Source organism: Mesoplodon mirus (assembly GCF_964341445.2).
Source record: "Mesoplodon mirus genome assembly, chromosome: 4".
NCBI lineage: Eukaryota > Metazoa > Chordata > Mammalia > Artiodactyla > Ziphiidae > Mesoplodon > Mesoplodon mirus.
This window is the reverse complement of record NC_138979.1, coordinates 11,791,739-11,814,364: the sequence shown is the minus strand read 5'-3', so window position 1 is coordinate 11,814,364 and position 22,626 is coordinate 11,791,739. Positions and strand designations below refer to the sequence as shown.

Below are 22,626 nucleotides of genomic sequence, written 5' to 3'. Positions count from 1 at the left end.
TTGCTTCCATGTTTTGACTATTGTAAGTAGAGCTGTTTAGGAACACTGGGGTGCATGTATCTTTTCAAATTAGAGTTTTCACATTTTCCAGATACATGCCCAGGAGTGGGATTGCTGGATCATATGGCAGCTCTCTTTTTAGTTTTTTAAGGAACCTCCACTGTTTTCCATAGTGACTGTACCAATTTACATTCCCACCAACAGTGTAAGAGGGTTGCCTTTTCCCCACACCCTCTGCAGCATTTATTGTTTATAGACTTCTTAATGATGGCCATTCTGACCAGTGTGAGGTGACGTCTCATTGTAGTTTTGATTTGCATTTCTCAAATAATTAGCAATGTGGAGCATCTTTTCATGTGCCTGTTGCCCATCCGTATGTCTTCTTTGGAGAAATGTCTGTTTTGGTCTTCTGCCCATTTTTTGATTGGATTATTTGGGTTTTTTGATATTGAGTTGTATGAGCTGTTTGTATATTTTGGAAATTAAGCCCTTGTTGGTCACATCATTTACAAATATTTTCTCCACATCTGTAGGTTGTCTTTTTGTTTTATTTATGGTTTCCTTTGCTATGCAAAAGCTTATAAGTTTGACTAGGTCCCATTTGTTTATTTTTGCTTTTACTTATTTTGCCTTGGGAGACTGATCTAAGAAAATATTGCTACAATTTTTGTCAGAATGTTTTGCCTGTCTTCTAGAAGTTTTATGGTGTCATGTCAATTACAAGGAATTTTATTAAACTAGGGAGAGCAGTGCCTGGTGGTTAAGCACATGCGTTTTGGTGGGGTTTTTGTTTTTTATTTTATTTTATTTTTTTGGCTGCGCCACACAGCCTGTGGGATCTTAGTTCCCTGACCAGGGATCAAACCCGTGTCCCCTGCCTTGGAAGCGTGGATTCGTAACCACTGGACCGCCAGGGAATTACCAAGCACATGAGTTTTGGATTCAAACCTTGGATCTGCCTGGATTCAAACCGAGATTCCAACACTTAGTAGCCATCACTCAAATTACGTAACCTCTCTCAGGCTCACTTTCCCTTTCTCAACATGGGGATATCCAACATTCTTGCATCATACTACTGTTATGAGGCTTAAATGACATAAGGATTGGTTATTTTCATTATGAAAGTACGATTTTTTTCCTAGTCCAAGTGGTATTCCTTTTCTACGTGACACTTCTAACTCATGTTTTTAAGAAACAAAAATTCAGGCCATCAGTGGTGAAAGCCAGTGTCTTTCCCCAGTTATTTGTGTTCCTATCTTTCCATGGACTTTTTCAGTGAGCAGTTTTCTATGTCTGTTATAAAATAGGTTTGATGAAACAAATTCAAGAGAAAGAATTTATATGCCATCCAAGTCCATCATGGATACCTAAAATGTTGCTAAATTTAGAAACAAAATAGCCCAGGAGTATGCATCTATTGAGCTTTGGCTGGGTTACTGTGGTGCTACGTTGCTATTAGGCAAATCGCAATGCTGCAGTACTGTTAAAGCTTCACCCTACTTGATGGTTTCCTCATTTTGGGGATGGTAGGAAAAATCAGAAATGGACTGGTCACCTTTCAGCAAATCTGGGCCTTTCTGCACAGCCCTCACATGTGTTGTCCTTACTGCAGAGATTACTGCTCAAAACTTTCCCCACTCTAAATAGCTCAGGATTGTCACATATCATAATGATGTCATTGTTTTGGATACAGAGTCTTCGGTCAGTCATGAATGAATGGGTTAACCTATTTGCTTTCACATCTGAGTTATTTGTGGGACTGTCTCCACTTGCCTGGCTTTCAGATTCTGACTCTTCTCCCTCTCTTTTCCAAGCTTGAATTCAGTAAGTAAAAGCTGAGATATTGTCATTTCCTAAATAACCCAGAGGGAAGATCTGGCATAATTTATAAGCACTCTGATGGCTGCATCAACTCTCCCATGACCCTCTCCCTAATGGAGCTTCGAGGAATAACCCTAAAATTGAATAGAGCCTCCACTCCATCTTTGAATTTCACCGAACAAAGCCTAGATCTGGTTATTTCTTGTTTTTGTTTGTTTCGCGTTGTCTGTGCCCCACTGGGTAAAGCATGAGCGCGGCCTTCATCTGGATGTGTCTTCATCTCACAGAGGCAGTAACTGAATCTCTGACATAGTCTTACCTCCGAGGAGTGTTCCAACTCGGGCTGCTATCTTAAACCCATGTAGTTCTCGGTTCCCTTAGAAGGTAATGTCCCATCTGTGGACTGTGAAAGATGGCGATGCAAAACTCTCAGAAGAGTCAAGGTTGGGGATCCAAAGCATCTACTGTTGGTTCCATGCAAAGAGCCATTCTGAGTTTGTGAAGATGTTGCTTTTACCTGTGACCCTCTCTGCAAATACCTGGGCAGCTTCAACACGGGGCCGGGGAGTGGCGGTGGGGGTTAGTATTTGCTCTCTGACCTTTGAGGACAGAGCTGTTGAGCGTGTTGCAGTTTGCAGCAGGAGCTGTGGCAAATGAGAGCAGGCTGCGCTCTCAGCCCCTGCTGCTCCCAGGACCCTGCAGTGTTAGAGTAGATGCTACCGGAAGCTGCCTTCAGGTGCTTCCCAGCTTCCTGCTCAGCCCCATTGAAGAATTTTCCATGATGGCGTTTGACAACCATTTGACAATATTATTATAAATTCTCACAGATTTGGAGGAAGTCCCATTCAAACCTTTCTGGTACCTCGACATCGTGGATCTTGGACTTGAGGGTATGCGGTGTGTCTGGGGTGAATTTAGAGGTGAGAAGAAAAGGTGCTGAGCCCAGTGTCACCAAGAGGGATTGGGCACAAATTGGGGGACTCCATAAAATTTGGGATAGTGAAAAGTGAATGAATGAAAGGCTTGAATATCTTAGAGCCTACTGACCCTTCCCAAGAAGAGTCAAGAACATGGATTTCAGTGCTATTGTGGTAACATATATAAACTAGGACAAACGTACAAAAGATGTGAGTATGTTAGGAAAGAGTTAAAAAAATTCTCAGCACCTTCTCCTACCACCTCTGCAAACACAGAGGCCAAGAGAAAATGCACACACACACACACACACACACACACCCTCTCTCTCTCTCTCACATTCCAGCAAAGAACCTGTTTTGCAAGTTTTGCTGGTGAAAAGCAGGAAGGGGGTTGCTGGAGAGAGGAGTGGAAAAGCCTTAGAAGTATTCGTAGAAGGTTTTTCAAAACCCAAGTTTTCAACGTAACTTTATCCTGCAGAGAGAGGCACATGGCCCACTGTAGGTTTTTCTTCGACCGATTAAGCGCATTGTTGGACAGGGAGGGGCAGATTAACGAATGCCTGTAATTTTGATCATTGTTTTCTGCAAAACAGCTCAGGCTTTGAAAATGAAGCCATCAGTTCTCGGCAGAGTTTCTGCCAACAGCACAAATTATACTGTACAGAGATGCAAAGCCCCTAAAAAGGTTTCATTAATGAACAATTTCAGATGCTTGTTTAAGTCTTCCCGACAGGTAACGTTGGCATGTAAGCAGGTGGGGTTAGGGTTTCCGTGGAGATTTATGATGTCATGCTTGAAAGAGCATGTCAAGACAGCCAATTTAACAAGTAGCTACTCAAAAAGTCCTATAGGCTGGAAGTAGCTTTTATGCAAATGACAAAAGAGTTTCACTGGGAAAAACGGCAAAAGAAAACAGTAGAGACATGGAGGGGGGTTTACCTGACAGCTCGGAAGGATGACCCCGGAGTCCATTAGAGACAAAAACTTCCAGAAGCCGAATTAGATTTTTCTGCTTTAACGGCCGCTTCACCTGTGGAGCTCCAGGTATGGGTAAATACAGGTTTTTTTTTTCTTCTGAGTTATTGCCAGAAATTATTTGGAAACATTGAGGTCTCTTTCTCTGCATTGTTCTCTTGGCAGGAAGCACTGAATCAATAAGCATGGCTTTCCCACACTGAATATTCGAGTGCTCATGCTTCAGGGCTGTTTTTTCAGGGCTTTTTTATTGAATGAACTGAGATTTTTGAATAGAGCTGAAAAACAAGTGATGCATTATGCGTTATGCTGATTTTGCCCTGTGAATAATGCTGTAAAAATGCGTAGGTAAAGATTAGAAGGATGATCTGAGAATTGAGATACTCTGTGTATTTGTGGATTATTCCCAGATGTTGGTTTCTTTCTCTCTTTTTTATTTTTTTCTTTAACTCTTCGAACAGAACTGAAATTGGGACTATGTGTATTTCTGTATTTTCAAGTTGCAAAATGCCAAAAATACAACCCGTGGAATATTACAGAAACAGGTTTATGAACATTGCACTTTTTAAAAAGTGTGTCTGTATATTTTTTCTCACAGAGGCATTTTATAAGACTAGAAAAATATCCTGTTTGAGATATCAGAGTTTCTGGACTTGAGGGAAGCAGGAATTGTAAATTCTAAGACAGATAAAGGCTCCTAGGGTGGGGGAATGCTTGATAAAATTCGTTTTTAAAGCATACTTTCAGAAGGAAACCTTACTTTGGTGGTAGGAGGTTTTCTGTTTGCATCAGTTACTAGCAAGACTGAGTAAACAGTCCTGCCTGTGATATGGATGTGATAACAATCACTGAAAGTAGCTGTGTGTCTGCAAAGTTGACTTAAAGGGGTTAGTTTGGGGACATCAGGGTGCGATATGAGTAGTTAGGTCCACCAAGGCTTAAAAGGCAATGAAAATCACATTTTTTTTTCTCTTTCATACATTGCATAAGGTGAAAGCACAGAGTTAAGAATAAAGATAACCTGTGCAATGGGAATTTGGGCTTTTGAAAGCAAAACTATTTAGGAGCACATGGACAGGATTTAAACTATTTTAAAAACTGACTAATGTCTGAGAATGAGAGCCTCCTGAAATTTGGCCATCAGCTAATGTAGATTAGCACCTGCATTGATATTCATGTTAAATGGTTGGGTTACCACAGTTATTGCAGAAAATTCGAGTGGCAGAGAATTCTGCCCCTAACATCAGAATGCCTGGGTGTTGAATCCACCTCCTACCTGTGCAACCTTAGAAAAGTAAATTCATGTCCTTAAGCCTCAGTGTTCTCCTCCATAGGATGGCAGTGATAATTGTGGCGTGGTGAGGATTAAATGACAAAATATATATTGCACAGTTCTCAGAATACATGCTCCACGTGTTGATGATTGTTTTTATTTACCACTTTTGTGGTCCTGGACTGTTTGTAAAGTGTTTTCATCTTTTCCTTCATCTTATCATTGTAACAGCCCAGTGGGATTAGCAGAATCTTTTCATTCCCCCTTTACAGATCAAGAAACCCTGGTTCAGAGAGATACTGAAATATACAACACGATAAGCGGTCCTTCTACATTTCCTGCTATTTTTTTCTCCTTTTAGGGGTCTCTAAAAAAAATTAATGTGTTCCTGAAATAACTCCCAGTGGCAACTATTATTTCTATAAAGTAATTAAAATACAAAATGTTAAGTGTGTCAAAGGAGCTAGGATATTCACGTTTTTACATTAATTATATGTGACATTTTTTTCTTGACAGGCTAGAGAAGTGATATTAATTTACTTTTTACTGGCACCTACTGATAGGAGCTTATCACTTCAGAGACTTACATGGTTAACTCTTACCTGCCTGTGATTTTTCTGGGCCCTGCAAGAAGAGTCAGGTTTTGCTGTTACCTGAGCAGGAAACCAAGTCACCAGGAGGCCGTGGGAATGGCCACAGAGAGCTCGGGGTCGGACACACTGTCTTTTCTCCTTTGTCTTCTAGACCTTGGCAACTCCCTCCCTTGTCTACCTCCCAGACCAAGACAGCCCATAATTATATTCTACATCCATTGTGTGTCAGAGACAAATATGTTTTTCTTTGTGTTATTTTTAACAGCAGGGTTTCCAGCCAGAGAAAACACTCTGTTAGTTCCAGGATTTTCCTAATGACTTGTCCGATGTTACCAAGTTGTCCGCATCAGACCGTTCAGAATTGTTTGGGTTCCCCACTCCTAAAAGAAGGCTCTTAGCAGGAGTGGTGGGTAGATTCATCGAGTGGAATCCTGAAGGCGTTCTCATCTCTGAGCTGCTGAGGGCGAGCTCATTCTGTCCCAGACAATTCATTAAATGTGGTCATCTGAACGGCAGCAGGCTGTATGGTGCCCAGTGCTGTTTGGGGACCCTGGGAAAAGCTCTGATTATCTCAAGGGCAGATCTCTGAGTCTGAAAGCAAAGGTTGATTTCATTCAGAGTTTCAGTTCCAAATATGAACCACCACCTGCAAGTTGAAAGTAGAAACCAGTCATGAAATCAAACAGCCACAGGGTGCTGAAATTCCACATTGGTTCCGAGTCACTCATGTATATTCTTATAATTTTCTTTTCCCCACAGACTCTGTTTTAGAAGTCCATTAAGCTTTTTATGACACTTAATTGTTGTATTGCTCAGAGATTATCTGCTGACTCATAAGTAGTGATTGCATCTAGAAGCAGGTTTTACACCCAGTGGGGTTTAATAAAGATTTATTGAATCACAGGGATTGTGCACACAAGGGTTCAAGGGCCAGGTTTCCTGGGTTTGAATCTTGTCTCCATTACTCACTAGTAGCAAGGTTTCCTGTTGAAGAACATATGTAGGTCTATTCATATTACCAATAAAATGTAACATCTGAATTTTAAAAGCCTCAGCACAGGGATTAGTGATCTTTAAATACAGTTGACCCTTGAACAATGTGGGTATATAATCCATGTATAGCTTTTGACTCTCCCCAAAGTTAACTACTAATAATAGCCTACTGCTGACCGGAAGCCGTACTGGTAGCATAAACAGCCATTTAACACATATATTGTATGTTGTATGTATAATATACTGTATTCTTACAATAAAATAAACTGGAGAAAAGCAAAAGTTAAAAAACCATAAGGAGGAGAAAATACATTTACAGTATACATATGTATTTATTGAAAAAAGTGGACTGACCTAGTTCAAACCCATGTTGTTCAAAGGTCAACTGTATTATACTTTTCTCTTTTAAAAACGTTTTGGAGATTTTTTTCTTCAGAAAGAAAGGCACTGAAATCTCACAGGTCAGGAAGTGGAACCAGGACTTGCTCTGGGGGAGGTGTGTGTAAAGCTCTTCTGAGTGGGGGTGAAGCTAGAAGCTGCTTAAGGCCCAGGCCCTTGTCCTTGCTATTCATCAATTTCACTTTGTCAGAAACACTCCTGTTTAGAAGCTGATGGGGAGCTGTTTCCAAAAATCTGTTTATTAAAAAAAAAAAAAAAAAAAAGTCATCCTGGAAAATGGTGGCATCCCAGTTGATGTTGCTTTTCTCTTCAGTGTGAAGCCCTGAAGGGACCAGCAGGTGGACTGAGAAGGGCCTTTCCTCCTCTTCTTGGTTTTCTTTCCTTAACTTTTTCTTAAGCAGGAGAAACATAATTCACTGGAAGCAAAAATTCCTCAGGGACCTGAGTTTGGGATTTGTTTTTATGATGAATTGTGAAACACCATGGCTGGGCTCTGAGTATGAATTTTGGCCATTGTGTATTTCAGGGTGAATTTTTTTTTTTTTTTTTTTACATCTTTATTGGAGTATAATTGCTTTACAATGGTCTGTTAGTTTCTGCTTTATAACAAAGTGAATCAGTTATACATATACTTATGTTCCCATATCTCTTCCCTCTTGCATCTCCCTCCCTCCCACCCTCCCTATCCCATTCAGGGTGAAATTTCCTCAGAAATCAATCCGATATGGATTGCTTTCTTGTAAACTTCCCATCTTGTGCATTTAACTTGTAACCTGATGAGAGAAAATACGGGAGAGAAGGCTTTTTTTTTTTTTTCCTGGAAGCATAATATCAAGGTAGACAGGGTTCTGAGGTTACCAAATCTGCTGTCCCCTGTACAACCAAAACAAGTCCTTCTTGGTTTGTGCAGACGGTTGTGTAACATCTGTGCACCTGGAGGCCTCGGGGCCCGTGGGTTGTGGTGGAAAGGATGGAATTCCGGGCGACCTTAGGGAGGGAGGGACCAGAGGAGGACAAAGGTTGGAGACTGGGGTGAGCTTTATACCAACAACAGGAAGTTCCGCTGCTTTTCCGTCCAGACTTACAGGCAGCGGGAAGAATTCTGAACTACTCCTTCGTACGAATGGCAAAAGTGAATGTGAAGTATTTTTACACGTTTGGAGAAATCCCTTCTCTAGAGATCTTCCAGAGAGGAGCGTACAGCTGATTTTATGTGATGACCTGAGGACAGTCAGTCCAAGGTAAAGGCAGGTGATAGTTTTTCTGGCCTCTCGCAGCCCTAGGATTCTAGCCTGTGGTCTCCCCTCACACATGGTTCACTTCACTTCCACCCCTGTCTGCTTGCTCAGGACTAAGCAACAGAAGTGATAGTGGGTGTCCCATCAGCATTTTCACCAGGGTTCACAAATGCAGGTGGTCACGTCAGCCCCCGTAAACCCGACGGTGGCACCGTCCTCCAAGCTGTTCAGATGGCACAAGACAGAAAGCAAAGACCCCATCAGGGGGTGTTGTTTTACTGATCCATAGTGCGCTCTGTGAACTTTTCGGAGGGGACGTTCTTTGGCTTTACTACTTGCCCCTCGGAAGGAAAGCTGCCGCCACACACGCTTTTTGGAATAGATGACAAAACAGATTCGGATGGACCCTTGGTCATTTTCAGTCTTTGACATTAAGAATATTTGTAAACACCCCTGAGAATGTCACATGGACGTCAAGTCACAATAGGCATTAATCGGGTACATGTGCCACCATCACGTAGCCTGCTGGTGCAGAGGGACAATTTTTAAAAATCATCCTGTTTGAATTTTGCACCAGGAAAGGTTCATGGGCCCCCTTCAACTTTAACTGTACCTTTATTCGAATCCTTTTTCAGGGTAAATTTTAAGACTCCAGCCCACTGACTCATAAAGGACCATTTTCAGTTTCTTCTTTGGGGAGTGTGTGTGTGCGCTTCTGTGTGTATCTGTGTGTATATGTGTGTGTTTACAATGGTGAGAAGAGCCCGAACTGATTTAGAGCTATTCTCTCTTCAGAGCAATGAAAGTAGTACCCTATAATCTATTAACTTGACCCTTCTTAATTGCTGTTTCGATTGCTTCTTTTTTCTCTGCCTGTTATGAACAGCACTGCGGTGACCTTCTATGTGGCTGTGCACATGTCAGTAAATCTGAAGCACAAATTCCTAGACGTCAGATTACTAGGTTTTTACTATTCATTTACAGGGCTTACTCACATTGAAAGGTATTGCCCAGTTTTCTCTCAAAAAGACTTACCAGTTTATTCTGTCAGTTTGAGTGCTTGAGAATCAGTTATGGTATGTTCAGATAATACAGTTCTCTGCAGTCATGACAGTAGATGAAGTAGGCTGGATGTGCAGGTGTGGACATGTAACCAAGCTATATTAAATAAGCAGTATTATTCACGGAGCAATGTAGGTAGTGTGATCCCATTTATTTTTAAAAGGCTGGATCCTGTTTGTATGGAAAAGCATGTCCATTTTCTGGGTACTTATTTTTCCATTAAACATTTCTAGAATGACACCTAATAAATCAGAAAGAGGGACCAGTGGGCTTGGTGAGGACGGAAGCTTTTATTTTTAACTTCCAGACTTCTCTACTATTTATATTTTTATCATGTGTATAATACTTCCCTGGAAGCCAACCGTTTCCAGGTGGGCTGAGAAAGTGACTTTCTCATGCACCAACCCATGAGCAGATTTGTGCTTTGATGTAGTTGTCCCTTGAAGAAGGAGGTGATTCTCTTTTTTTCCTTCTTCTTGGGAGCAGTTGCTTCTGATGGTACTAGTAGTCTTATTCCCAGCAGAATTTCCCCTAAACCATTTTATTCCGGTCACGATCCCATTTATTTATTTATTTCTAAATAAATGCTGTTTGGGGTTCTGAGCCTCATGTGTGTTTGGATTAAATATGTTTAAGCTGCCTGAACTTGTCAACAAAAGCACTAAATTCACCTTCCCTTGGTCAAGTCATCCTCTCACCAATGGTATAAAACATTCACTTCACGTCCCCATGAAAATACTTTACAACCAAACTTTACCCCTTGCCCGTTAGTGGGGATCCATTTGGGATAAAGGGTACTTAGGCTTTTATGTTAAGTCTGTAACTATATAACTATGATTCAGTTTCCTCGGTGAAAAAAGAAAAAGCCCTGTTCTAACATACAGAATATCTAGATTTGAAAAGACTTTTCTTTTACAAGTCAAGAATAGAAAGCATCCTGTCAAAGGCTGCCTTTTAAAAGAAAAGAAACAACATTTTTTTATGCTCCCAAATCAGTGAAGAAAGCTTTAGATGTTATTTTAAACTCCAGCTCCTTTTTAATTCAGGTGGCCGGAATTCATTAAAACTGCAAGTGATGTCTACATTCCCTTCACACAAATCAGTACAGATCTCCACTGTAATTAGACTTTTCTTCCTTTCTCCTTCTCCAAAGCTACTTCTGAAACTTCACATTCTTTCCCGGATGTATATATTTTTGCTTCATAAGATATCACAGTTCTTCTGCTAAACGCAAATATTTGCAAAAGAGAACTGATATAAAATAAATGCCTCTTAATGTGGTAGTTTGTGAATAAGTGTATGCCTGGCATTAGTTGGTTAACCAAAGAAATAATGAGGAGTAACTATGCTTAGAGAGAAAAGGGTAGGATAGTGGCTGTGATGTGCAAAACGAGGAGAGCTATAATTTAAGCAATTCCATTAAAGAGAATATAATTACTGTAGCCCCAGTGTGGTGGCAGGTCACTCTTAAGCCTGACTGAACTTTTTCTGTATCATTAGAAACATGGACCAAACTGCGGTATCATGGGGTAAATACAATATTTTCTTCCTCCAGATTTTAAATGCCACTGGCTTTTTAAGACATATACATCCAAATCTCAAATGCCTTTATGCATGCCAACATAATACATTAAAAAATTTCCCTGTATGTGTTCAAACCACTGCAAATAAATACATTCTAATGCCCATAATTATTACTATGTGCTGAGACTTTCACACAAGTTATCTCATAAGCCTCTAAATGTAAATTAGGAAACCAAGGCTTAGAAGAATCTAGAGAGTTGCTTCTTTTTTTTTAATTTAATTTTTATTTTATATTGGAGTATAGTTGATTTACAATGTTGTGTTAGTTTCAGGTGTACAGCATAGTGATTCAGTTATACATATACATATAGCTATTCTTTTTCAGATTCTTTTCCCATGTAGGTTATTACAGAATGTTGAGTAGAGTTCCCTGTGCTAGACACTAGGTCCCTGCTGGTTATCTGTTTTAGATACAGTAGTGTGTGTATGTCAGTCCCAAACTCCTAGTTGATTCTTTAGGCGACCAAGCTGGGATATGAACCCAGCAGTTCTGCTGCAAACCTACAGCATTTTCCTGGGACCCCGGAGGTGTCCGTTATGAAAAGTGTTGTTCCTTTCACGAGGGTGGATTTCCAAACAGGGAATGATAATCACTCGGGATGATTTACCTCTTGCCTCTGTGGTCTCACATTCTTTTCCACCTCCTCCTACCTTTTTTGCCGTTTCAACATTACTCCAAAGGGTGGTCTTGGAGAATCTGAGCGGTTGGAACAGCAGATCATTCTGTTACTTGTTAGCAGGTTTTCTGAAGTCAGGCCTGGAGCTGGCACGTCAGGAATGCACTCACGAAGCAACCTTCCTCTTGGAGTTAGAGGAAGGCCTCCTGCATGCATCAAATCCCTTCCTTCAGAAACCTGCACTCTGTGTACAGACCTTTAGAATTCACCCTAGAGGAAGAATAGTACCTGGTGGTTCTTAGAAAATTAAAATTTACAAAATGGCGTGGCTCACACCCTTTGCATAATAACCTGCAAACACTCTCTCTCCCGTTGCCAATATTTTTACGAGAGATTGCAAAAGTTCTTACTGGAATTGAAGGGACAAATTGGGCAACTTTCATAGGTAAATTCCTGGTGCAGGCCAGAATAAGTATGGATCCCAGGCACCAGGCCTGGGGCCAGGTTCTCCAGACAGGCCTGGGCAAGGGCTTCTACAAATTTTGATAAGCCACCGAAACTTGGTAGAATCAGGAGTTTTTACACGCGAATCAAATTTCTTACATTAGGAGGGGAAAAAGAAATCAGATGATCAGTAAACACTGGGCTTAAATTCCTTTGTTGAAATTTCTACTAGAACTACGTTGCAGCTGTCCCATTAAGATGGGGGGGAAGGTAACAGATCCTTGGGGTCATCACAGCCCTCTACTTACTTTTTTTTTAATTTTAATTTTTAATGTTTATTTGGCTGTACTGGATCTTAGTTGCAGCACATGGGATCTTTAGTTGCGGCATGCAGGATCTTTAGTTGTAGCATGCATGTGGGATCTGGTTCTCTGACCAGGGATCGAACCCAGGTCCCCTGCATTGGGAGTGTGGAGTCTTAGCCACTGGACCACCAGGGAAGTCCCAGCAGCCCCCTACTTTCCATCCCGCACGTGTCTCCCTTACCTGCCTGACGCACGTCGCACCGTTTTTGTTCTGTGTAGGCTTGCTCATGGGGCACTGTTGGTATGAGGAATCTGGCCTTTGTTGTTGGACAGAGTTAGGTTCGGGAACTGGTTCTGCCAGTTATTCTTTGTGTGGTCTTGGGCAAGTCCCTTAATCTAAGGAAGCTCCCACTGCTGCATCTGTAAAAAAAGGCTAAGACCTCCTACCCAGCCAGGTGGTTTGCAGATCAGAGACAGTGTGAGAAGTACTTATCCCAGTCCCTGGCATGTAGTAGATGCTCAATTCACAGAAACATCTCACAAAGCATTTTATAAGAGAGGATCAGTGTCTACCCATCAAAGTCTTAAATACTCATAGGTTGTTCAAGGTGGGAGGGAGCATAGAGCTGCCTCACAAAACATCCTGGCTTTATGGAGAAGGACTCAAAGCTGGGAGTTGACTTGTGCCAGATTACTCTGTTACTTCAAGGCAAACAGGTCCAGAGCCTGTGACTTGCCACTGACCCACACAGAGGCCTTAGAGAGTGGCTTTGAGGATTAGAAATGTGAAAGTGCTTCTTGAATTATTGAGTGTGAGAATAATAAGGTAGTTTTGATTAGCATGAAGATGCACAGTGACTCAGGATTGTCGGATTTGGGAAGAATGAACTGTCATCCTGTCATTCATTCATTCATTCATCAGCATGGATTGAGTCTCTCGGTTGGACCGGTGCCCTGATTACCGCAAGCCTGACAAGGCCACTGCCTTCAGAGAGCTTAGACTCTAAAAAGTAGGTGGGAGGGGGAGGCAGAGGAGAAAACAGATACAGGGATGACTTCAGATTGAGAAAAAATGTGAAGGAAATGAGGACTGTGTGAGGAGGAGCCCGGCATGCAAACAGTGGGGCGAGGCCCCAAGGGGGAGCAGTGAGCAGAGGGGCCCCAAGGCAGGAAGCGCCCTGTGTGTCTGAAGAACCAGGTGACCTGGGAGAGGCAGCTGGAGTACTAGTTAGGAGTCTGGGCTTTATTCTTACTACAGTGCAAAGGGTTGTAATCAGAAGAGTACAGAATAATTTTAGCTTTTGTTCAGATGCTGTTTTAGGCAGAAGTCCCTTTGGGGGGACGGAACTTTGAACTAAGCCAGTCTCCCCTCCCTCCGTCTCTGGGACTGTCTCCAAAGGGGCTTTTTGGCTCTCCAGAGCCCCTCATAACACATGGTAGAGTCCCCAGTGCAGGCAGGTTACAGAATCCTGAGGGTCTGTGACTTGCCCACCTAGGAACCCTCGCCTGGTGTCCAGAAACAGGATTCAGTGTTCAGTTCTTGTCATTAACCCAAAGGCTGAAGGCTGGTACTTCTGTTCTTTTTTTTGTTTGAATTTTTCATAATTCTCAACACTTCCATCAGTCTCACTCTTAGGTCACTAAAATGCTTCCCCCTTGACCACAAAAAAGGCATTAAGTCGATGAAGTACTGCCTGAAACAGGATACATGCGTCATGCGTCCCTGAGTTTGGGTTTTTCCAATGACATTGTGATACATCAAACTTTTGCCTTTTCATCTGCTTTCAACTAAAAAAGAGAAGTCATTAATTTGTATTTCAGTCCAACTCAGCTTTTTTGTTTTGGGATAGTTGATATGAAGTCAGATAGATACTATCAACAGCAGAAACCACCAGCTTCCACATGGAGCCCACCAGATGGCACCCAGGGAAGGTTGGCTGAACCGTGCAGTGTAGACAAAGTGAATCCCACTAGCACCTTTAATACTGGGCATTGTTCACTTTGGGTTTGTTTGTAAAAATTATGGAAATGCTGGAAAGGTGAGTAGATAGCATTCAACGCCCTCACTTTACAAATAAAGAAATACTTAGAAAAGTGATGTGAAGGGCTTTCCTGGTGGCGCAGTGGTTGAGAGTCCGCCTGCCGATGCAGGGGACGCGGGTTCGTGCCCCGGTTTGGGAAGATCCCATATGCTGCAGAGCGGCTGGGCCCGTGAGCCATGGCCGCTGAGCCTGCGCATCCGGAGCCTGTGCTCCGCAACGGGAGAGGCCACAACAGTGAGAGGCCTGCGTACCGCAAAAAAAAAAAAAAAAAAAAAAAAAAGTGTTGTGAATTGGGTTAACCTCACACTTTGTGGGATCCAGGCTTCTGATGCCACACCGGCTCATGTGCTTTGGAGACCACATTCTGAGAATGGTCAGGTGGGGTGGAGGGCCTAGCACAGGTCCTGCCATCAGGAAATCGGGGATGTGCCCTTTGGGTGGTTCTCAACCCGTGGGCATCATAGCCTCCCCACCTCTTGATTCTGTCCTAGAAGATCCAGCCTGGCGGGGTTTGAGGCAGATATGGCCAAAGATGAAGCATATTCACCATGACTGCACTGCCTTTGAGGATGAAGCAATTTGATCAAACGCTGATGTGGAGGCAGTTGGCAGTTTGGGATCTGGCTCATGATGGTAGAGAAGCTATAAATACATTTCCATGTGAACTAAGATCTGAAACTGCATCTGAACTTGCACTGCCAATTGTGCTGATGAACTTTATTCATTTTTTTTGATGTGGATCATCTTTTTTATTTTTTAAAGTCTTTATTGAATTTATTACAGTATTGCTTCTGTTTTATGTTTTGGTTTTTTGGCTGCAAGGCATGTGGGATCTTAGCTCCCCTACCAGGGATTGAACCTACACCCGCTGCATTGGAAGGCGGTCCACTGCCTTAACCACTGGTCCACCAGGGAAGTCCCATGTGCTGATGAACTTTAGATGCTGCCTTCCCACTCCGTGCGACTCAAATCTTTTTTAATGAGTGGCGGGCAGGCCGAGCCCATTTGGCCAAGTGAAATTTATGGAAAAGAGACCCATCTTGCCCTGCTTTTTGGTGTCCACATCCAGATTTATCTAAACCCCACCCAGGCTGCATTTACGTAGCTATGAAAAACCGGTATTTTCTATCCACGAATCACACTCCAAATCCTCTGTCTGTCAGGCCTCTGTCTGTCAGAGGTGCGGCAGGCCAGCTTCCGGGAAGGGGGGGCACGGCAGAAGGTGAGCGGAGTGTAGAGCGGGCAGGTCCCGCTGCCCGGGGATCAGGCAGGTAACTGCCGATGTTTGCTTTCGGATCTGGACATGGAGCCATCTGTGTGCCCTCCTGTAAAAAGGCCAAGCAAGGAAGGAGGCGTCCTGAGTTTCTGCTGCCAGAGGTCCTGCCGTGCAGCGGACAAGAGCGAGGTACAGAAGTGGCCTGATTCTGGGGGTTGCCACCCCTCCCTGGGGTCTCTCCTCTGCTGTGTAATGCATTCCTGACCACCTGGGCATCTCACCTGGGACTGAGCTCTTCGTGGCCACTTAGTGCTGGGAGAGAGCCGGAGAGGGTCATGGGTCACTGTGGTTTCTTTTAAGTTAAATTATGCTTCAGTGCCGAGGATGATTGCCCACAGCAGTTAAACCTTATTTAGTGGTAATTAAATTTCTTTTCTTTACAATGAGAAATCTCTTCATTTTCTGTACAAAGGCAGGAAGCGTTTTTCTTTGATTATTACAGAACGTCTCCAGGTGAGGTGTAATCCATCTTATTTACCACACTGGACTCTGAAAATACTGAGTCTGTGGAATTCTGATTTGGAAATGCCACAAAGAATAGAACACTGTGCTTCCGGTTAAGAATTTTCTCAGAAACCAGAAAAGCTGCTTTTCCTCCTTCCTCCTCCCCCTTTGGTTCAGAGTTGTTAGGAGACTCTCAAAACATGCACAGCTGCTTCTGAGCCGGTCTGGATCACCTTTTCGAAGCACAGAGGAGTTGTGGCGCGTGCCACCTCGTCCCCTCCTGACTTAACCCCTACGCACAGGCAGTGGTAAGCTGCTGTGGGAGCCTGCAGAGCGCGCACAGTAGAAGCCTCACCTGCTCCCGCTGCTCCAGAGGTTGACCAGCTCTCTTCCCATGAGGAAACCGCTTTCAGGCTGCAGGGGCAGCAAAGAGACTTTGGCTGAAGCCCACATTTAAAAAAAGAAAAGAAAAAGAAAAATTTCAAGAATGAAAAGCCCCAAAACAGGAATTCATTGGATGAGTTCTATCATTTTCATGTGCCTGACTTCCCACTGCCAGAATCAAGGTGTTCTGAAAAGAAGCTTTAGGAAATGGGTCACGGTTACCAAGTTGGACGGAGGGGTAGAATGGAAGGAAAAACTGACTTTTCATGAAGGAACTGAACCAACTGTAGTCTCAGAAACCTGAGTTTTAAGTTTAATGGAAACGCTTGGCAGCATGAGATTTGGGGGCCGTGTGTGTGTTTCGCCTTGTGTTTGAGCACGGGAACACTTCGGTTCAGACTTCTGTCGCCCTCTCAGTCTTGGAGGTTGGTTCCCTGGCCCAATGTGCCTTGTTCAGACGTTTTGAGCTGCTGGCAGCAGAAGAGCTGGTGATCGAGGTATGGGATGTTGGGTCTGTGGGGAATAATTACAGAATAAGACGCACAAGGTCATGGGCAGGAGAAAGAAGATGCTAGTCATTGATGTGGAGAAGAAAGAAAGGCCCAGGGACCAAGGACCGGGCAGAGCAAAGGAGTTTGAGTACATATACATGTACTTAACCAAGATGGTCAGAAAAAACTTTTTTTCTAAGAGGGTACGAGTGGAGTGAGGTCAGGGAATTCACAGTCATGGTGTTGGCACCGTGATGAGGAAGGGTAATGACTTGAGTTCTGCCCCCTTCCAGAATAGACGATTCAGAGCATCCCGTTCTAGAGAGGACACTTCTATTTCTACCTGGTTTTCTTTTGGCTGCACCTTGCGCAGCTTGTGGGATCTTGGTTCCCCGACCATGGGTCGAAGCGGCGCCCACGGCAATGAAAGTGCCGAGTCCTAACCACTGGACCGCCAGGGAAGTCCCCTACCCGTTTTTCTAATGGCTTTTAAAACTTGGGTCTATGAGGAAATGCAAAGGAAGCTATCATTAGAATTGGTTGACCAGAAGTGCCAAGCATATTCTTGGGGGCGGACTTGGAACCACACTCCGAATTCCCCAAGACTGATCAGAACCTGGATCCAGCTGGACCCCTGATTCCCTCACGCAGCTCCAAGACCCTTTTCTTGTCTAAAACTAACTCAGAGGAAACTCTAACTCAGAGAATCAGAGAACACAGGAGCAGGAAGTTGTATCCAGCCATTCCCCAAGTGACAGGTGAGGTCACGGAAGCCAGAAAGCTTAGGTGACTTATTCAGGGTAACAGCTCAGCCTTCCTGAGAGTCTTGTGAGAATTTTACCCAGTTTATGACCCTTCTTTTTTTTTTTTTTTTTTTCGGTACGCGGGCCTCTCACTGTTGTTGCCTCTCCCGTTGCGGAGCACAGGCTCCGGACGCACAGGCTCAGCGGCCATGGCTCACGGGCCCAGCCACTCCGCAGCATGTGGGATCTTCCCGGACCGGGGCACGAACCCGTGTCCCCTGCATCGGCAGGCGGACTCCCAACCACTGCGCCACCAGGGAAGCCCTGTGACCCTTCTTGAGGAAGGACAGAAGGATATGGAGAAGGCAGGATAACTTAGGAGTCCCGGGGGGCTTGGGCACACACCCTGACGGCTCCCCTGTGCCCCAGTATCCTGCCTTCTGATGCTCCTTGGCCTGATTCAGGCCTTGCCTCCTGACTCCGCTTCTGGCTCTTCCTTCAGTGGACCACACGGCGCCACAAGAAGCTGAATGGTGGTCCCGCCCAGGCAGCGCCTTTCCCTGCGCTCATGCCTCTCTCTCTGTTAAAAACTCTGGTGACGAGTACTGTGTCTGTGACACGTGTTATATGCCACACAGTTTCTGGATGGGGAAAGGAAAGTGATTGTAGGTAAAAGGGGAAACTATCACATAGTTAATTTTTTTATGGTGTTATCCAGACCTCAAATGCAGACGTGCACACACACACACATAATGGGATGGGATGTTTGAAATCCTGACTGGCTTTGAAAGTCTGAGGCTAACAGTTGTAGTAAGTGAAAGGTGACTATAAAAAGGCAAATTTGCAAGGACCTCTCAGTTTAGCCCTAAACAGGTTTTTCCTCCAATTGTCCCTCTACTTGTGCTACTCAGTGTGTAAAGGTATATAGTTACACCACCCTCTTGATTTCCTCTAATTGTTTCATCTATTATGCAGTGTTTAATACATTACACCCTTATTAAAGCTGTCTGCCCATTTATCTTTATTTCAGAAGTCCGAACGTAGGGCCAGCATACACTTATGTTCAGTGTTGGTGAAATCTAAATGTAAGTAAAATAAAAATAGTATACCCATGTTAAACAAAAAAGAGGCAAATTTATGAAAGATCCAGGCTGAGAATGGGGACCTGTGACTCGGCCTACAGTCTGTTATTGAAGGTGAGCATTATGGTGACTAAAACCAGAGCCAGCCCAGGCGCAAACAGTGCTCAGAAAATCCCTGTCATCTGGGGGGCTTACAGTTTAATGAGCCTGTAGATACCTATCAGCATTGTGTCATCACAAAGGTGTTAGCTTTTTCCAGGAAGCGATTTTTCCCTCAAAGCCCAGGGCTCAGGGGCAGCTCTTCGAAGATAAAGCCCTGTCTGATGCTAACAGACGCATGTGGGCAGAAAGTAAGCTGCCTCTGTCCTGTTCAACTGTGATGAGATTCCAGCTCAAGTCAGTCATCAGGGGATTGTGTTTGCAGAGGACTCTGCTGTTTTTTTAAAAAATAGAGGTATCTATCTGTGTGTCTGTGTTTGTGAGCGTTTCTTTTCTTTTCTTTCTTTTTTTTTTTTGACCGCACCGCATCTTAGTTCCCCAACCAGGCATCGAACCTGTGCCCCCTGCAGTGGAAGCATAGTCTTAACCACGGGACCGCCAGGGAAGTCCCAGTGTTTCTTTCAGTAGGAAAATGCAAGCGCAGATTTTTCACAAATTAAGTTGGGAGATTTCTCATAGTCTTTCCTAACTAAAAGCACGCTTGCCAGATCGCTTGGAATTACCCTAATAAGAACTTTGTCAAAATACTTGGCACTAAAAATGGACCCTATTTGGGGGTCCCTTCTGGAAAGTCCTGAAATCTGTAAGTGAGCCCTGTGTTTCCCCTCCTCACCCCTTCCAAGAGTCCAAGCACCCCTGAAGATGCCATACTCACAGGGTAGCCTGGGGATGGCTCCCTTGCTCGGGTCCCACCTCCAACTGCCCTGCAGAGGGGTCACTCCCAGGCGTGGTGGAAAGTGTCCTGTCTCAGTGCTTCCCACCCCCCTCATTCCCCTCATTCTTTCTCCGCTAGATAGAGGAAGGGGTGTGTGAGAGGAAACGCAACAGACTTCTGTTTCCTTCCCTGCCCTCAGGCGCAACCCCCAACACACACACACACACGCACACACGCACACACACACACACACACACACACACACACCTCTTCCAGGGTTGAGATTCTTTCTCCTGTGTAACTGGACTGTGAAGGGCCAGACCATTCCATCTGTGTTTTGGCTCAGTTGCTCAAACGAGCTCAGGTGTCTGAATCCAGAATTTGCCCATGGTTTTGGTCCTGCAGATCTGTCCCCACCACGGAAAACCGAGGGGCCTTCCTTGGATCTGTTTTTCTCACCCTGTAAAGAAAACAGAAAGCTTTAGACCTCGTTGGAAGAGCCTAAGTAGGAAGGAAAGATCATTTGAATCAAAGCAGTCTCATTGTAGTCATAAACCTGGATTTCGTGTGTGTGCGGTGCCAGCCGGAGAAATGAAGACAGGGGTCGGACCTCTTGGATGGGTTAGGAAGGGGATGCAACAAAGGAGCAGTTATGCTTCAGGCAGCGTGTTTTCATACATATTCCTTAGAAGGGCTCTCTCCAGGTGGATAGGGAACCTCTGACTAGGGAGATACCAGGAAAAACAAAACAAAGTATTTGCTGTATTCATTTGTGCCACAGTCAACATCTGAATTGCGAAAGGCACAAGCATATTTATTTATTTATTTATTTATTTATTTATTTATTTTTTGGTACGCGGGCCTCTCACTGTTGTGGCCTCTCCCGTTGCGGAGCACAGGCTCCGGATGCACGGCTCAGCGGCCATGGCTCACAGGCCCAGCCGCTCCGCGGCATGTGGGATCTTCCCAGACCGGGACACGAACCCATGTCCCCTGCATCGGCAGGCGGACTTTCAACCACTGCGCCACCAGGGAAGCCCCACAAGCATATTTAAAAAGACAATTTTGAGATGTAAAACAGTCAAGTCTCAGCTTTATTTAGACTACCCCATCTTCTCTAGACTTGATAGAAATTGTTAAATACTGGAATGTGACACTATCTCGCCTCACCTGTTCTGTCAGTGAACAGAGGTGTCTGTTTGTTACCTCAGTCTGCCGGACTTTTGTGGGGAAAAGTAAAGTAACAGTAGATTCACAGTATCGGAGGTGGAGGCTCAAAATGCCTCTTCATAGACGAGACCTCATTACCGAGCTCTATGACGAAGTCACCGTTCAGTGTGTCAGTTATGGGTAGTGGTTCTCGCTGCCACAGAAACAAGGTACCAAGACCTCTCGGCCCTTATACTATATGTATGTCATTCCCCATATGACTGTTGATGGCTATAAGAGTGTATCTTCTAAGCTGGTTGTATGGTACCCGCCTTTCAAATAGTGCTGTAGAAGTGCTTTTAGTCTACAAGTTAGCTGATCTCCAGTGCTCTGGTTTTTCTGTTGTTTCTGTGGGAAGTGGGTCCTGAGTTCTAATTCTGTACTGGGACTAGTAAGCACTTCTTTCCCAGGCTGGGAGGTGGGGGGTGGGCGATGGAGGGGTGGGTACGTGAGATGGGAGCCGTTCCCCTGTGCTGGGGGTCGAGGGGCTGTGTTATGGTTTTGTTTTTGTTTTTTTTTTCCATGACTGATTTTTTTTTATTGGAGTATAGTTGCTTTACAATACTGTGTTAGTTTATACTGTACAGCAAAGTGAACCAGCTAACGTATACATATATCCCATCTTTTTTGGATTTCCTTCCCATTTAGGTCACCACAGAGCACTGAGTAGAGTTCCCTGTGCTCTACAGTAGGGTCTCATTAGTTATCTATTTTATACATAGTATCAATAGTGTACATATGTCAATCCCAATCTCCCAATTCATCCTGTCCCCCTCCCTTCCCCTTGGTATCTGTACATTTGTCCTCTACGTCTGTGTCTCTATTTCTGCTTCGTAAATAAGATCATCTATACGAAATTTTTTAGTTTCCACATACGTGCGTTAATATACGATATTTGGTTTTCTCTTTCTGACTTACTTCGCTCTGTATGACAGTCTCTAGGTCCATCCATATCTCCACGAATGACCCAATTTTGTTCCTTTTTATGGCTGAGTAATATTCCATTGTATACATGTACCACATCTTCTTTATCCATTCTGAGGGGCTGTGTTGTTGGTGAGGGCCTTCCTGGGTTGTATGCCAGGCTGGGAAGACGAAGCCTCTGCAGTGGTTCTGTCTCAGGAGGGGTGTGGGAGAGGGGAGTGGACCCCACCTGTGAAGAGGTATGGGTGGGGCTGCTGGAGGTTGGGGTGCAGTGTACGCTTGGTTACCTGCAGCCAGGGCCCTGAGGAGGGACTGGGGCCAGCTGACGGCCAGAGAGAGTTACAGGGCCTGCTGCCATTCATGGTGCATGGAAAGGACATTTGTCGGAGCTAAGCCATGGGAAAAATCTAAATTTAGAGACCTTAGTTCTTTACAGCAACTGAGCCAAGACACAGCAGACAACATGATCTGGCCTTTGAAAATCTAGTTTTTGACCTACAAGGATCCAATTTCATAGGAGAATGAAGCTCCTCAATGCCGTGTGCATATGAAAAAAAACAGACATGCAAAGATCCTTGCAATGTATGGGATCCACATCACAGTGTTAAGCCCATTTGAGTTACGGAGGATTCAGGGAGGGAAGGGTGACAGATGACAAAGGAATGGGGTTGTTATTGAAGAGAAGGCTGCCAGTGATGTGTTTGTTGTCTGGGAGTATCAGACGGGTTGCTCTGGAGAGGATTCAGACATCACTTCCAACATCCAGAGAGTGCCACACAAGGAGGAAAAGACTTTAAGGCAAAATATTCGTTGACCCAGTTGAACAAGTTGCTGTGATGAAACATTGGCTTCTGTTACCAATTAGGTAGGTGGGATGTTGCTGTCTTAGAGGCTGGATGATTGTCTTTTTTTTTTTTTTTTAGTTTTCTTGGAGTA

The 22,626-nt window shown here is 44.1% G+C and overlaps 1 protein-coding gene across 15 annotated transcripts in view; it reads left to right on the top strand.

The window, feature by feature from the left end:
- The window catches only part of KIAA1217, a gene marked incomplete at its 3' end in the record, with an annotated part of 500,156 nt that overhangs the window by 197,364 nt on the left and 280,166 nt on the right, over positions 1 to 22,626 (top strand). Inside the window, exon 1 of one of the 15 annotated variants that reach the window (XM_082618039.1) lies at positions 7,705 to 8,212. The exons of the other annotated variants lie outside the window; for them this stretch is intronic. Of the gene's footprint in view, positions 1 to 7,704; positions 8,213 to 22,626 lie in introns of those variants that run through there. 15 annotated transcript variants of the gene reach the window in all.